General features: G+C 36.5%; 1 protein-coding gene across 8 annotated transcripts in view; it reads right to left on the bottom strand.

Annotated features, from left to right (window-relative positions):
* The window catches only part of LOC128681677 (zwei Ig domain protein zig-8-like), a 375,154-nt gene that overhangs the window by 207,370 nt on the left and 149,264 nt on the right, over window positions 1-18,520 (bottom strand). The window lies entirely within an intron of this gene.

Below are 18,520 nucleotides of genomic sequence, written 5' to 3'. Positions count from 1 at the left end.
TATAACTAAAAACTAAATCACAATTTGAATGTATCAAATTGGCTCCCGCTCAGCGTATGTCGTGGCATATATGGTACCCGCGGAAGATCAGCGTCATGGTACCATTTGGTACATTAAAATTGTGATTTAGTTTTTAGTTATAAACTTTTTTAGTTTAGTGCCATATCTTGTGTACCAAATAAATTGATTTTTTCTTTCTTTCAATGTAAGAGTGAGATGGCGTATATGCCAGATAGTGTGTATGAAAGAGATGGAACTTCTTCTCTCTCGTTGGTATGGAAAAGGGACGAATGCATGGGTGTGAGAGGGACAGAGGATAGTTTTAAAAGGATTGCGATGTAAGCCGAAACTGTAAAGACGTGTCAAGTGGAGAAAAAGAAAAAGAAGCGTAATGCACATGACTGTACTTTAAAATCCCATAGACTTGTAATATTGGTTTCGGTTTCCAAAACAAAACAGCAGATATACCAATGTGCGTCATTGACAAACAAAAAGTTTTCCTTTGCCCTGTCAATTACTGACGTCTCTGAAACAATTAACTCAGTACTTTCTGTGTAATTCGTTGAATTGCTCGATAATTTAATTATCGAGGAAAAAGTAATTCCCTTTCCCCATCTACTAATATAATACATTTGAAATTGTACTATCAAACCAAGTAGATTATCAAAAAAGAATTACTCAATCAGAATCTACATGAATATAACAAAACAAAGACAAAAATTCATCAATTAATCCACGGGAAACGAAAACCTTTTAAAAATATTAAATTTTAAGCGAAAATACTTTTCGATACATTTCAGAATTAAAATGAGCAGTGTCCATCCAATTTTGAGAAAAATACCGCTTCTGGATATCTGAAATGGCTTAATGCTTTCATTCATAGAGTTGAAAGTACAGAAAAATCTCGCATTTTGAGGTCCTATCTTTTCCAGCAAAGTAACCAAGTATATTTGTTAACTTACGTAAAGTAGGTTAGCTATAAATTGTAAGATTTCATGAGTCTCAATTACTTGCATTATTGTCCACATAAACTCTATACTTAACTTCTTACAAAGAGTGACAGTTTGTATTTTTTTATTTTTGTAACGAATAAACCGAAAATGATTTTGAAGAAATCCGACACAGAGATAGACAGGAACTTCAGGAAAAAAGATATCTTTTACCGCGAGGAAATTCGAGCGGCCAGTCTGTATTCCTGAAATATAATAAGTATAGTCAGAAAGCAATGTTGACACATTGGAGTAGTATTTTCGTATCTGATGCTCTGTAGTTATTCACATTGCCTCATTACTCCAACATTGATCCGTGAAAACCGGAGTGATTTAGATGAATGATGGCGAAGACACATTATTTCAGTGGTTATTGAAGGATGGGGAGAGAAGACAGACACCTGGCTCAAAATATTGCGATTACAGAAAGCATTCACAGCACGAAAAAGAAAAAAAAAACATTTTTCGTCTCCGGCAGAAATTTACATTATTAGATACATAATATAATTTAATATTAAATAATTAGGAAACAACTGGATATGTCGTATGAAAAAGATTATGAAGCCCACAGCTGTTTAAGCACTTGAAATACTGTTGAAATCCGCTGTCGTTCGACAATTCTCCCTATATAATAACGATGATCGATGCAAATCGAAACTGCGCATGGTTCCCTTCCGAGAATAAGCGACAAAAGTATAAAAAACCATAAAAGATAAGTGGCAACGACAGCATTCCTAGAGAGGGTGGAAGTGAGGCAGGTGGCATATTGTAAAGTCATAGGGCTCTACAATCTTGTTTGTCGTCGACTGAATCTTCGAAAATTTCGGAGTAGTCACAGCCGGAAATATAACCATGAATATACAGATGAAATAGAGACGCCTAAATCTATCTATCTATAACGTAGCTACGTTATAGATAGATAGATTTAGGCGTATTTCATTGGAATTCCGATTTGAACGGAGGGTGCGGAAATACATCGCATTCTCCTACCGATTAGTCTTGGCAAGGAAATTTTTATTAATATTCATCGTTCCTAAACTTATTTTTAATTGCTGCTCGAAATCTTGGAAAAATGCAGAACAATAGACGAGCTCGTAATTAAAACATTAATTTGAAACTTCTGTCGCAGTCACATCTTCGGATTTGTTTAATTCGTTTCTTGAGTAACTTCGCTTGTATCCTCTTTATGTAGGCATAAAAGATTTACTCTCAAGTTTATGGGATTAAAGGAGATTTATGATGACCGAAAACCTTTCGCATTTAGCGGGAATTTGTTTTAAACCTACTTACACACATGGATTATGCTTTCAAAATATCGAAAAGTTACATATTAAAGCCAGAGTTCGGGGTCGCCTTTACTTACCATTATGTAGGTAGGTACTTAACTATTTATCAATCGATTAACAAAAATATTAGTGCTGCGTAATTTTGTGGCTACTGCAAAGAATAAGATGAAATCTAAAGACAACGAGCTGGCGTAGTCAACTGTAACGGAACATTTACAAACAACTCTTTCGGCCTATCTCATATACTCGTAATGCAGCAAGCATTGTGTACTCACTTAATATAAAACCGGGCACCGAGGCTCCTTGTATATTTATAATGCGTATATCCTTTCTTATAAGAGCGAAAAAAATATATGACAGAGTGTGTTTTTTCTATCTACACTACCACAGTTCCTCAAGGTAACTAGTGAAAATCTAATAATTATCATGAAGCTCAACACGATAGGCTGCGAGCAGCTGTTCCTGCGACTGACGTACTTTTCGTTTTCATAGCATGTGAAAGAGATACCAATCATCCGTCGTACCACGAAATTTTGGCCATAGACTTCAGAACTTCGCGACAACGCGCAGGCGACGCCGTACCATTAGCGGCGAATATGAAATGAGTTCGGATATTTTCGCTGTTGACTGTACCTGGCGACTTGAAAACCGAAGTTTCCCTGATGCAATTAGTATTCCAAGAATAACAACTAGACATCTCACGGAAATTGATTTATGTGTGCAAAGCCGCCGTCTTATGAATATTCTCCGGATTATGATGGCCGCGATAAGCCGAGTTTCTTCGCCGGATTATCAGATTTAGTCTCGTACGTGCCGGCGGTATTTGCTCTAAGTTCATGTAAATGAGGTTGTAGCGGTTTATTCTGAGAGGCTGTAATCGTAATCTTAATTGAGGACTGGCAGTATTTCTGGTGGCGGACGATGATTGCGAATTAGTATCAAGTGTTTATGCAAGATACACAATCAGATATGTATTGGGGACTAGACTAGTCTAGCTGTGGCTACATCTCTTGCGTTTAGTGCTAATAATAATGTTAATGATTAGAGAGGTTGTACATAAATAAATAAACAAGTATATATGGACAAATCACTTACATTACTAAATTCCAATCTGTCACATTTTTCGAAACATACCTTTCTCAGAAACTGAACTGGTTACAATGAATATCTATAGGCAAAAACAAAAGCGGCATTTTACGAGCGTCACAAATTCTCAAAATATTTTATTGCCTCGTCTACAATACCCCATTAAAGCAAAAAAGGCCGGATAAAACACAGCAACATCATTACATTGCGTATTTATTAGCGGGTCGCGATGGCCTTTTGTGCGAACCAGAAAATATAGCGTAAAGCCAGATTCCGTAACTGTGGCTTCATATGCTAGCTATGTTACATATACTACGAATTAATTATCATCATTATAATCTTAGCCATTCTTTCCTAATACTCCGTAATAATGTAATGAGTAAATATATTTAAGCGGAACCGTGGTATATAATTCATTCTTTATTAATTTCAACGAAAATGCAGGATTGATGACGGTAAGGTAATCATTACCTAACATTAATCATCTCTATAAATTGGAAATAGTGTATTACTATATTTTTGCATTACCTACATCTTTCGCTAATTAGTCAGAATTAACAACTATCAACTATTATCACTATAACTATCAACATTGCAAACAATGTGCAGTGCATATCTCCAGAATCTTGATGTTTTTCACAAAAATATATATCTTTAGACAAATTAAGCGTCTGCCAACCTAATGAATTGGTATCCGATTGGTAAAAAAAACATTTTAACTATGCAAATTGTGAGTTAAGTTTACGCCAAAGATAATCGTAATAATTTTAAATTAATTTACAATACAAAGCAAAGCGATAAATCGCTGATATTATGCACAGCAGTGGATGGTTCCTTTACAGGCATTCAATTAAAAACGACCGCGATGTGACGGATGTGACGTCAGATGGCGTATCTCGCGCCTTTGTTTCATTTGTGCGCTCATGTCAGACTCGGAAGCGGATAAGGCTGTATTCACATTTCTGTTCTAATCATCTTACTTATTTTAATCGCCGTATAGTGAGATTTAAGAAAATCTCTTCCCGCGCTTCTGACGACTCTATAAGAATATACAATAGTACATTCTTATAGAATAGTTAATAAGGAAATATGGGCTGGCAATTAATTTGCGATTCCTCTAATAGCCGATAGTCACGAATAATTGTAATAAACGTAGCCATTGAGCAATAAACACTTCACTTTTGCGGACGCTCGACGACTCACAACTGCTATTATATGTTTTCTATTGTTTGTTTCTCCGAGTGGGCTGTTCGCGCGTTATGATTTGTGGCGAAAGGCATCAAGGATTTAAAATGTTATTTCTGGGGAGAATAATTTCAATCTATTATCGGCCATCAATATTACAACCCATTATACATCATGACTCTCATTTTCTGTCCTTTTCTGTGTGTAATTTTATTCTTACCATTACTCTGAGGCGTATAAATAAACTACAAAATGTTTCAAGCGATGTAAAAAAAGTAATATTTCTTATCACACATATCGTAATATCGATCAGATGTGCGTGTAACCCAAAAATTGGCAAATTGGGCCAATAGCAATGCAGGCCACGTTTCAGCCGATAATGAGGGTTGAGAAACTTGAGTGCCCCCAACTATTGTACATTCAATCTTCCCCAATTTCCCTTCCTTACATCCAAGGACCGTGGCTGTTTTTCTTCTAATCTGACTCATCAATAATGCAACTGCTGAATCAAAGTTATTTTTAAATGTAATCTATTTTGTATTCAGACGTTGCTCGTCAATTTTGAGTTAGCAAGTCACGGATTGGACATGGTTTTGTGCTTGTGAATGCATTTGACGGGAAGATGGTGCTGAGGGGTCGTGATTGTAGATCATTAGAGATGACAGATTGTCTTTTTTTATACATCCGTTTATTTACCGATATAATGACTTAAAGAGCAACCTCGCTCTCTCTCTCTCCCGAGATTTTGCGCGATACGAGAAATAAAATATAACTTTAATCGAATGAAATAATGAAATTTTAGACTCTCTCAACTTAATTAATGGAATGTATACCTCCTCTAGTACATAACTTTCTAGGTAGGGTATTAATACTAGGAAAAAACTTATTTTATCGGTATAAAAATAGACCATTTCCCCAAAAACAAACAGCGAGCTTGCGAAGCTGAGATATTAAGGACAGTGGCGCCGCTTTTAAAAGTTTTCGTCCAAAGCTTCCAAGTCGTAATGCTTTCTTCGCAACTTTTAACGGTGCTCCGTCGTTAGCAAGATGGATCCTTTTATTTTCTGGCTTTCAGATAAGATTTTAGTGTAAATAAGGCGGAATGACTTTAACAATACTCGATTCACATTGTGGTTATATTGTGTGCCGTTTAACAATAGTGTTCCTTTGTAATTTTGTTTCTTTATGGGGGGGATTCCAAGAGTAACCGATTTCTCTTAAAACCAACATATACCCAGAGTATCACGTCTTTATAGCTTAAGAGAAAGCCGAAGGTTCCGAAACTCAAAGGCTCCAAGACGGATTTGTTGATGGAATAGAGATTCAGTAGCAGTCCTAGTCTTTTGCATATAAAAATAAACTCAAGTTTATAGTTCTCTCTGTTGATTGATTATTATATTCTAATAAGAAAGAATGATAGAAGGTACATTCTATGTTTTTCCTTCGCACCCAGACCAGCTCGGATTGCATGGCAAAACCCATAAACTTGGCAAAATGTAACCATAACTACTCAATAATTTAGCAAAGAAAGTGGCAAGGAAGGCCTTATGGTTCGAGGGCGAGATGGACAAATTTAATATCATTAATAGCTATCTAAAACTAGAACTGCATGTGCAATATAATGTGGAATTAAATATTTGTGAAAACTGAAATCAAACTTTAACGATACCTGTCCAGGAGAATTTAAAAAAACATCTTTGTTGCACAGAAATGTAGATAATCTGTGAGCTTCATATTGAGTTCTCAGCCTGGTGCCTCGGCAGGAGCATTCTTCAGAGACCTCGCCTCTCCGCTATTTGTCTGCAGTCTAACACAATGAGCAAATACATTACTAATATCCTCCTCCTCCAAATTCCAGCCAAAAATGAATTACTTCACACCCAAGACGTTTTGTTTGAAGATACGTCTATTCATCTGAATTTCCGTAGCCCACAGTTTCAATTGTACGCTACTATCCAAATATACATAATATTTACTTATTTTTATTATTCTTGACGGACATTTGTGAGATTTTTAATGTTGTAATGCACTCTCTTCTGTAATCTTCGCGGACTGTCAAACAAAGTAATTCTTGGCTTCCAATAACGAGCACGAAGGTTGTATAACTAATATTTTTTACCTTACCGACAATTAGTGGCGAGCAGTGCAAAACTTACTAAGTTAAACTGTCAACCAGTGTGCAAGTTCTTTAAGATGTTTTCGTTCATCGGAATCAAGTGGTGGTGAATGATATTGAATACATGTGTAGTAATATCTGTGTATCTCATTATAATTTATTTTCTGTGGAAATACGTGTGACGCATCTACATTTGTTGAATATCTCATTTTCACGCAAGATTTATAGTCTCGCACGAAATAAGGCATTTTTACCAATTGTTCTTGTATTCTCTAATGGTCCCGCTGGAAACGGCTGTGTGTTTGCAACTTAATATCTTCTCCGCATTATTTATTCAGTCTTGAGAGTATCTCAAGATCTTGACTTTATATTATACTAGGGGCACGTGCCGGCTTCGCTTAGGTAAAACCGTAAAACCATAATAAATTGTACACATAAACTTGACTCTTGAACCACTAAAAAGAAAAGGAAGCGGTGGTGGTGTAATGGTTAAGACACCCGCTTGTGGATAGAAAGGTCTCAGGTTCGTATCCTACTCGTGCCAGATGAGTCTGTATACCTATCTGACCCATATATAGTGTAATTTTCATAGACCACCACTTGCTTCCGGTTAAGGAAAACATCGTGACGAAACCTGCACACTACCTGGACAGTTTAGTTCCCTAATGTGTATGCGAGTACCTGCCACTAGATGGCGCCAAATAGTCGTAAAAGTCATGCCATTAGGCGACTTGAATGAAATCTGACACCAGTATTAGCAATAACACACTTGATATGATGATTAAAAAATCTATCTATCTATGTTAAAAATCCGCATCAAAATCCATTACGCTTCGCGAGAAGTGACTTTGTTTTATACAACGTAGTGATGCAAGACTGGCCAAAAACCTGAAGAAAAATAATGTCTTCGGAGTCTTGCGATCTAAATGTCTACAGTATCAGCTGTGAGCATTATCGTATCAAGAAGTCCACTGCTCAAGGGGATAGAAGTAAGCTTGAAAACCAAAAGAAGCAAGAAGCTGAACAATTCCTGGTGCAATTTAGAACCTAGCAACCTTCATTTAAGACAAGGCAATTAAACAAGAATTTATAACAAGTGAATAAATTCCCAAAATTTGATCTGGAACGAAGCAAGTGACGCGAAAATTTTAGTTTACGTTCAGAGTGCAAAGTTACATAGAGTAAATTTTCTAGAACAAACTGCAGGAAGATATCATTTAATTTATTTCTCTCTTGGAGCAGTCGTCTTCCATTAGAAGTGTTAAAATAAATGTAGCCGTTGGATAATTTGTGTGCAAGGAGCACGAAACATTGAGAATGTAGAAGTAAAGCTGTAACGTACAAGGCATTACTTACATTAATTCTGAAGTTGATATTTAATGTAATCTAGCTGTGGGTGGAAATAACCCAAGACGGGTGTAGATTTAAATAAGTTGAAAAAAAAGCGCTGATAAGGGAAAATCGGGGTGCCAATAATCTTATTGGCACCCCAATTGTGGTCCATCTGGACCACAATTGCGCTAATAACTTCATGCATTTCGATCGCAATTAATACCATCATCTAATCATTTTTTTTTTGTTACTAGTTTCTCTTCAAAACTTCTGATTTTTACACTGTACGTTAACACCTGAATAGCTGCTGCTGATAAGATCAAATAATAGACGCTGCTGAGATAAAAGCAAATGTATTCAGAAATACTTAAATGCCAATGAGAACATGCGATGATGTGCGAAGGTGAATCGTGAACTGATTGATACATTACAAAATTATGCATTCGTGCAATAAATGCTTATCGGGCGATTTGTTGTATCTATGTGCGGTTCAAACCGTGCATACAAATTGGCGGTTAGTTTACGATTCAGCTACACAGACAATAAAAACGTAGCAGATCGATCGAGGTATAACTGAGATCCAGTTGAAGTTACTAGCGTGATTTCTTAACAACAAATAAAAAGTTCGAGTCGATTCGCAGTGAGACGCAGCTGGATAGCTGCATCGTCTGGTCACAATGGCGCACTGTCATTGGTTAGCTGCGTCTCACTGCGAATCGATAGTGAGATTATAATTGCAAACCTATACTTTTCCGCCTGTATTTCCTTACTGATGCTGTTCCAATTCGCAAGTGCAGAGCGATGGGCGGACCGCATTCATTAAAGTAAGGAATGCTACGACGAAATAATTTACAATCGCAATTACCACAGCACGCCAGGAAGTGGCGCTAAGGAATATTTTCACACCACGTTCCACTTGAAAGCTGGTTTTAACTTTTGCACTGTATTGTACGTTAGTTAAAATAATAAGACGTCTTGTTATGTAAATCGTCTTATTTGCGATGCAGGTTTATATATTTACTTAAAGGTTTTTCTTGAATCATGGCGTAATTGGCTCATTTCTAATTATTAAACCATGAATATTTACAGAAACAAGGTCAGAGATTGGTCGTTTTAAAAACTGGGAATGAAATTATATTAGTTGTTCATAACCCGGTCCGCTCCGCATAGCACGGCTTCGGTGAGTCCCAGCCTTTATGATTGCAGGTAAACAAATCAAATCTACAAATATTACAAGTTCACAAACTGAATCTTTATTGGCTTACTGGATAAAGCCAGAAAGCAATTTCCTTATCAATCTAATGCAAGTTTTTCAAAAGTTCAGCCGCTGGCGACGTCGCGATCAATTTGTTTGAATCTGAGCCGCGTGTTCCGAATGACAGAAGAAAAGAACTATTGACTTCCATCAAATCTTGGGACGTAGAAAAATTGTATTGGCTTAAGAATTTCAAGATGTATATTGACTCAATAGAGCAATTACTTTGAATATAAAAGAAAACTTAATTTTGGGTGGTGTTTGAGAAATGACTATGTGTGATTTTTATGTATTTTTAGGCAAACGGTTGGATTATACATAAGTTTTTACATATCTTTTGCTCTATATTTTTTGTGTTGTTTATGCAATAGATAATTGGATATTCATGCTATATAACGCCATGCATCTAATCCCAAAATTAGACAAGCACAGAAAAGAAAACTCTGAGTTAATCTTACGTCAAGAAGTGATGTATTAGGTACATCCAATATTGAAAACAAAGAATAGAAATTCATTTCAAACACCATTTCACTGTATTTCTCTCAAATGCCTACAATGTCGCAAGTAGATTAACGTTCAAAGCTCAAACTGTTATTAGATGGTATACGGAGATAATTTTCAGGCGGATACCCCTCGTCAGCCGGCCACAGTCTATAAATCTGTCAGTGTGCCAACGCCACAGTCTACGATATAAAAACTGAAATTGAACCTTCACGAGTAAATAAATTTATCTCCTGCTTTAGGAGTTTAAGTTTGGAAAATCTCTATTATATCATTGTACGAATAATAGTACGTACATGGGTTTAATTAAAGATCTTCTTCTTCACCTACGTTTTGCAAGTCTGCGGTAAACTTTGTTAAAGTATTTTTTGACGTCAATAAGTGATGAATAACGGAATTTGAATTATAATGACAATAAAAAAGTAGTCCAAACAATACTCTAATGGACTCTAGCTCTTACATTGAAGTACATATCGTGTACATTATATATGTAAATTTATTAATCTGAGACACGTAACCACAAAAAGGAGTTTAAAAAGTAGGAAAGCGAAATTCGAAAAACTAAATTCAGATCTACATAATAATTTTGGGTATGAAGCCCTGAAATTTCAGTGAAAGCCATAATCTAAGATAAGGTAGTGATAGAAGGGCACACAGAACATAAAACATCACAACAAAAGCTGTAAATAAAACTAAGGATTAATGTTCCGAGTTTCGCCTTAGAGACCTAAAGAACAATAAAAGTGTATACATTATGTAGTCACACTAGAAGCGGAGCTGCCAACCCTAATCTCGACGAGGGCCGAGCGCGTCCGATTGTTCCCGAATCACCATTAGTTCGGAACGGAACTGTTCCAACGACGTAAGGGCTTGGGCAGGGTGACTAGGAAGGTTTAATCAAATATCCTAAGCCAAACGCTATTAATAAAATCCCTTATATAAAAACACCTGATGACCTAGTGTGACCGGAGCTATATAGTACGTCACTTGATTCAATGTCGCAATACTTTCCTAGTCTATTTTGAAACATGGACTATCAAAAAAGACGTCAGGCTTTCGAGATATGGTTTTATAGAAAGAAGAAGAAGAAAGAAGAAAGTATTTATTTGCATTGAATGGGTATTGAATATAGTATCGTATTAGATGAACTCTCAACGTTAAAAAACCGTGACTGATTGTGCATGTTCTTCATCACATTGTGCATGTTCTTCATCACAAAAAAGCGCACAGTTTGATGTTTGGGACACGTTTTATGGACGACCAACATCAGCTGCTTCGACTAATATAATGGAGAAAAAAGAAAGCCAAGAACGTGATGGTAGACATAAAAAAATCATGGAGAAAAGACTTGAGGGAGTGGAGTGCAAGAAGAAGAGAAATCTAGTGTATGAACACGGCTTTATAATGTTCGTGTCACTCGTCGCAAGTCTTTGGGAACTTGTTACGTAGTTTGAGGGTGATAGATTGTCGGAGTTTCTTCAATATCACCAATACACACTACAATATCTCGCATTGTTTCTGTCTTTGACCATAAATCGAATTATGCTTTTGTTTGTGCTACATAAAGGACAAATTACACAAATTGAGCAAGTAATAAAATGGTTTCTTTTGTCGTGGTATACGAAATAGTTGACAGGTTTCAATTTTCTCTTAATGGCCAAAACCACGGATTTAACAAAAAGATCGTGAATTTTGAAGACTAGACGAATGTCGTCGAGTCTTCAAGATTCACGCTCTTTTTGTACAGAATTTCATTTCATTTTAGCTTACGTAGATAATTCAAGACTTATCTTGAGTTTGCATAAAAGCAGTTTTAGGTTCGAACTTCATTAAAAGATCTTCAATTATTGAAACGTAATCAAAAACGAAACAAAAGTGTTCTAGAAGGATTCCTTTGATCATGCAATATAAATTGTCCGATGTCAAAGGGCTATTCCAGCATTGAACACTAGCTCCATTCAACAGCTCGACACAATAGAATCTAAGATACAGCTCTAACAAATATCAGATCATTCTTGGAAGACCGCCAGCAGTAACTCAGTACGCAATCGTGTTTGAAGTAGCACCGCTTGTGAAGCTGTCAGTTGCCAAGGCGTAGGTACTGATACGGAGGAGTTTAAACAGCTCATTTTTTCCCGATTTCGTGTTTGCTCCCATACGTAAAATTGTTTAGTGTCATGGACTGAGTATGTAAACAAAAGGATGCCTACAATAATAAATAAAGAAGAAACAACGAAAATGTATTTTTTTTCTGTTGGCTTAAAGCCTGCCTCTCCTCCCTTTCTTTATTTGTCTTGTGCTTTGTTGCTCTCTCTGTCTACGTCGCCTCGTACGACATTCACGGGAGTATGGAGTTGTCCTATTCTTGGGCCACCAGGCATGTGTTCCCGATGCCTGGTCTACACTTCGGTGCTATTCACATCTACGTTGTCCTTCTATCAAAAACAGGCATGTTTTTTTCAGATATTGAAAGGCACTTATTTTCAATATCACGAAATTCAAAACAACAAAATACAAGAGGTCACTCCGAAATGCAAATAGTTTTGAGAAATATTAATTGAATTAGAATAAATACTTTGACCCGTAAAAATGCGAGGATGCGAACTAACAGTACCTATGAGTATCTAAATCAATATTACCCATTAAAAAGTAATGAAGTGACACTACTTTGTTGGAAATCGTGTTGAAACATATAAATTCGATGAGTATTTAGTTAAAACGTGGATACTTGAAACATTTTAGTTTGTAGTCTCAACTTTGTCTAGAGCATCTTCTCCAGTATGCGCTACGCTATAAGGCTCTAGACTAGACATCAATAGTTTAAGTATAGTATCTTAATTTTAAATGAAAATTCTCTGTACTTCAGTACCTGAGATGAAAAACATTGAAGAATTGAATAGTATCAGCGGCCAAGATAGTCTTTGGTTAGTTGAGCCAGCGAAGTCAGGTTGGGGTGCAGTCAACTTTGACCTTAACTTAACCTACGCGCTGCCGGTATTAAGACAAAATGGCATACTTTACGACGTCGTACGCAGGTTAAACTTAACGTCAAAATTTACTGGTGCAGCCGAACATGAGTAATTTTAAATCTTTAGGCGAACAAAACGGGGGGCAGCACATGTAATTAAACTCAAACAAATATCATATATTTGTGTAGAGAATTTGTTAATTAACACAGCAAACATCACAAAGGTTTGTATTTCAAATAAAAAAGTTGTTTACATTACGAAAATTAACTCAATTTACGCCATGTTTACGTTAAGCGTAAATAAGGAAAAACAAGCTTCAAAATACGAGTTCGTTCTTGATTGTATTACTCTGCAAATTGACGAGAAAAATGCTTTTGAATGTCTGTTTAACCATCGACTAAACCGTGTAGTGAATTGATTTGGGTGCGGTACTATGTGGTTATTGAGATATTTATAGCTGTCATAATGAATATTATAAAATCCACGATGATCATTTTTTCCCAATGTTTTTATACTATATCCATATTATCCATCAATTTTATAGTCTTATTCCTTATAGCTGAGGAACGTCATGTACAATGCAACATATGGTAATCTCCTGGGCAATATTTACGAAGTGGTTTGCCATTGCCAACCCACGGGTGTGTACGAGGCAACTAAGGTAGAGGCTAATAACAAGCTTTGACAGCAGACAGGCAATCCGTAAACCGAAAGAGGATAACCTCAAGCAGACGGCCAGTCATAATATCACCAAATCAAAACAGCTTTATTTTATTACGCCGACCCTGGGCTTCGAGGCGTCACAGCCGCGAATGAAACAATGGGAACAAGTGATGATGAAAGAGAAAGATATTGATCTATGTGTAAGGAAAGATTTAATATCCAGTTGCTTATCTCAGTAAAGTGGTATAGAAAGCTACTCGGGCTGGAAAGCTTCCCTAAAGCTCCTAGCTTCCGCCTCTCATAAACAAAGCCTCGCTGGCCCGGCGCCGGGAACTTCACAAATTGAATTATGACCGACGAGAAAAATAATAGGATAACGTATAGATAGGGCTGCCGTCAGCTCGCATGTGCGGAACCCTCGCCGAATGGGACCATCCTCTTCTCAGTGCTGGTCTTCATATTTTCGAGTGAGTGATTGCTAAAACTGGTGTCAGGTTTTATTCAAGTACCGACGTCAATGTGTTAAATCGTACACGCACGAGTAAACTTAAACTGTGCAACCAGTGTGCAGGTTTCCTCACGACATTGTCCTTAACCGGAATCAAGTGATGGTCTATGAAAACTAATATACATGAATATAAATCATGTGACACGAGTAGGATATTAGGATCTCGGGTGGCACGGTCTTAACCACTTGACTTCTGTGTTGAATGCTGGTTTTAGCACGATAGATTCTCACGTAATCAAAATTAATGAATTCAGCATTTACAGAAAGAGATGATTTTAAAAGGTTCATTCGTACGCATCGATGTTGAAACGCGTGAACGCAAAAACTGTGTTGAATAAAGAAAAAATATATGAGAAAATTGGTGGAAATTATGACGACCTCAGTGGCGAAGTGGTAAAGTGCTTGCCTCTGAACCGAGAGGTCCCGGGTTCGATCCCCGGTCGGGTCATGATGGAAAATGATCTTTTTCTGATTGGCCCGGGTCTTGGATGTTTATCTATATATGTATTTGTTATAAAATATAGTATCGTTGAGTTAGTATCCCGTAACACAAGTCTCGAACTTACTTTGGGGCTAGCTCAATCGGTGTGATTTGTCCTAATATATTTATTTATTTATTTATGAGGATAACCCTGAGACCTGCCCAGTGTGTCCATCATTGCTCATTCCTTTGCTTTCGCCCGTTTATACACTCTATAGTTTATCACCTATTAAAAAAACTAGGCCTTTTTACCCAAATATCGAGTATTAACTGTGAAGAGATATGACAACCCTACGTATAGAGATAAAAGCACGCGTATTTTCGCAATCTCCCACCGAACTTTCGATTATAAATCATCGCGTAGTGAGTGTAAGTTTTAGGAAATTGAATGTGAAAATAAGGTTTTTAATGTGGATTATGTTATTTAGTTCAGTAGTTTTGAACGTTTTGTAAGCGAACGGTGCCAAACGTGAATCTAATCTTTGTAGTTCGTCTATTTATCAGCTTAATACCAAATTTAACAAAGAATATAAAAGTATGCTAATGATTACAGTTATATATTACTACTAAAAATATTTTATTTACTAATTCTTTTTTCATTATATTCCCTTGTCGTAGGTGAGTTGGACCAGTCAGTTTTTAACGTCGACTGTTACCTGCGCACCGCTGACGTTTAAGCCCGATACGCGGACGTCCGCGACGGACGGTAAAATGCATGTAGCCCATACAAGATGTTCAGTGCGATGCAGAGGCGTCCGCGACGCAGAGAGCTATACGCTAGAATCTGGCCTTAGAATTCCAAATAGCGCAGGTTAAATTTAACGTTAAACTTCATTGGTGCAACGCACTCAGAAACCAATTAACAATGTAACAATAATCGATAAAAAACGTCTCTTTTTCCATAATATTAAACAACTTAATTTTTTACTTCACGATCTACCATATAGTTAGCGTTAGTGGTTAGTCCACATCCACAGTCTTATTAAGGTTGAAACAAAATATACTTATATACCATTACGGGGCTTGGTTTAGTTAGAAGAAGTTGAGATTAACATTCGCAGTCAATTATCTCAACGCAAACTAGTAGCAATACAATCCCGGAGCAGCTGGGAACAAAGGCCTGGAATTCTGGTAACTAACATCCGTTGCTCCACGCCCGATAGTTCCGGGTCTAGGTGCTGACATGCGCTGGGCTGCAATATTCAGAGGCGCCGAAATAATTTGTTATCCTTGGTCAATGGGACCAAGTATAACCGACGATTTCGGCGAAGTTCGTCAAATTTAAGAGAATATTTTATTTTAATAATAATTTAAGTATTTATATTAAAATGTATGTATCTACAGGTAGGTCGTTCGCCTCATATACATACAATATTTTGTTTGTTTGTAATATATTAATTCTACAAAGAACACAAGTTTGTACTCGTATTGCGATGATTGATTCCTTGCACTTTTACTGGATTTAAGTAGAGTCTAGTGGTATTCTCCATTTACATAAAAGCAGAAGGCCCCGTATTCCTATTATAGGCGAATGGCCAAAACTAAACCCGTGTTTTTGTTACTTGGGTGCGAGAAGGGCTGCCGAAAAGTTTCTAGCCCAGGTCAAAACAATCGTAGATTCGGCCCTGACTCGCGAAACTGACGTTAAACAATAACTTACAGCGCTAATAGGAAATGAAAACAATTTTCAGCTTGAACGTGATTTATGAATGAGAAAAAATAACAAAATATGTAAATATATAAAAAGTTATACAATTTTTCTTTATATATGTAAATATATAAAGAAAAATTAAATAAATATATATTTAAAAAGATACATATATTACAGGTACACTCAACAATACATCAACCTACCCAAATTCATTGTAAACTGGCCGCCACAGAGGTTCACGCAGGGTAACTTGATGTGCTGTTGACTGTACATCATCACGTTTCTATACCTCACAGGTATTGCACTCGTAATAAAATTATAATTGATGCCACAACTTAATTCCTTTGTATATAATTTTTAAATTTAGAGGCACATGAAATATTATTCACTTACATTTGGGTTCATTTATTTATTTTCATATTTTAATTAACATTGTGGTTATTTACACAAAAAATACATCCCAGCACGCACATAGCGCACACAATAAATATATGCTATTAATTAGGTTTAAAAGGTTTTATTTGCAATGTGTAAAATGTAAAATCAAATATTTATTTTATTATGATATACAAGATTCATTCAGGGCCGGCCACGCGCGTGTACTCCGTGACACCCCGTGGCAGGCGTCCACCGTCTGAGGTGACCACTTACCATCTGGTGAGCCGCACGATAATTGCTTTTTTCAGCTCAGTAATAAAAACTAAGTTTATTCTTTGTATGACGTTCTTCTTCGTGTATCTTTCACTCATATTATATAATCTGTATGTAATAAATAAATGTTGCAAACAGATTTCCCTATTTTTCTATTTACATATTTCCAGGAAATTGTAGTTTATGAAGGAATTCTTAAGGTCGGTTTTGCAAACTACCTGTATAAACGAAGGTGTTTACTATATAGGTATAGGTAGAAGGATTTCTTGCCACGATCCTGACTTTCATTTTCTTCTATGCTCAAGATAAATATTTAATGAACATTTCGGATAAACTCTTTGACCCAGTACACTGTTAAAATTCGCAAAATGGAACAGCAATTTCGTAGGATCCTGCTCAAGTTAGTTACAGTTAAATAACAGAAATCATTTATAATATTAATCCAGAATCACAAAATTCCAACAATCTCCGAAATGGGATTCTTAAGGTCGGTTTTGCAAACTACCCGTATAAACGAAGGTGTTTACTATAGGTATAGGTAGAAGGATTTCTTGCCACGATCCTGACTTTCATTTTCTTCTATGCTCAAGATAAATATTTAATGAACATTTCGGATAAACTCTTTGACCCAGTACACTGTTAAAATTCGCAAAATGGAACAGCATTTTCGTAAGATCCTGCTCAAGTTAGTTACAGTTAAATAACAGAAATCATTTATAATATTAATCCAGAATCACAAAATTCCAACAATCTCCGAAATGGGTTTACGCCGTCGTATAAACAGGTTTCAAACCTAAGTGTCCGGGCGGCGTAAATACAAACTATATTTGGGCTTGCTCTCGGGCTTAAAATAAGCATAACGTCATGTCCTAGACATTCGCACGTTATTTCCCATCGTATGTAGTTATTTACAAGTTCAGCAGAAATTCAACCTACCCAAATATATTACAAATTCTCCATTCCCGCAGCGTAATATACAGGGTAACTTGATACGCGGACGACCGTGCACGAAACAAATTATATATGTTGATTATACACGGAGAATTTGTATATAGGTGGTGCAACTACGCACAAGCGTAAATTTAAGCCACAATTTTACCCACTCTGTGAAAATTATCTTCTATGATCAAACAAGCCATCTAAACAATGCAATTACTAAGTAGTTGGCAAACAGCAATCACCCGCTCTACGTAACTATTCAAATTCAATGTCTGGATGATTCACATTGAGCAAGTTTAAGGTATAAATTTGATAAAGTTCTTACTTCACTGGCTAAGCGACGTAAAGATGATCTCAGATAATCGAATGTTAATAAAAAATATATTTAACTAATCAACTTATTTTCATTTCAAATAATGAACTGAACACGCACCTCAATCATTCTCATTGGTATTTATTTATGAGCATAGTGTTAAGCAATAAGAATCACAACCACGAAGAAAATTATTATTTAAGAAAGTGCGATAAATAAATCCAAATTATATTCTTGACGCTCTTTTGTGAGGAGGCTAAAATACGCTTTGGGGTCCATGAGCAATCATTCACGACCATCCCATCCGATACTCGATCTAAGTTGCTAACCCAATGTGAACACGACGTCTTGAACTCCAATTTTCTCTGATTCGATTTGACAATGCAACAAACACGCTCCCCTGGCACAAAGGGCTGGTGTGGTGTCGACCCAGGTTGGCTGGACGCCAGCGCCGGTTAGCATTGGAGTTAGTGTATAGTCTAAGGTTTGTGACGATAGGAATTACCGTATATACTACATATTATAAAACAACTCCTCTGCCCTGTCTGTCTGTCTGTTCGCGATAAACTCAAAATCTACTGCACAGATTTTCAGG

The sequence above is a fragment of the Plodia interpunctella genome, chromosome 2 (genome assembly GCF_027563975.2).
Source record: "Plodia interpunctella isolate USDA-ARS_2022_Savannah chromosome 2, ilPloInte3.2, whole genome shotgun sequence".
Taxonomy (NCBI): domain Eukaryota; kingdom Metazoa; phylum Arthropoda; class Insecta; order Lepidoptera; family Pyralidae; genus Plodia; species Plodia interpunctella.
This window is presented reverse-complemented; position numbering and strand designations above follow the sequence as displayed.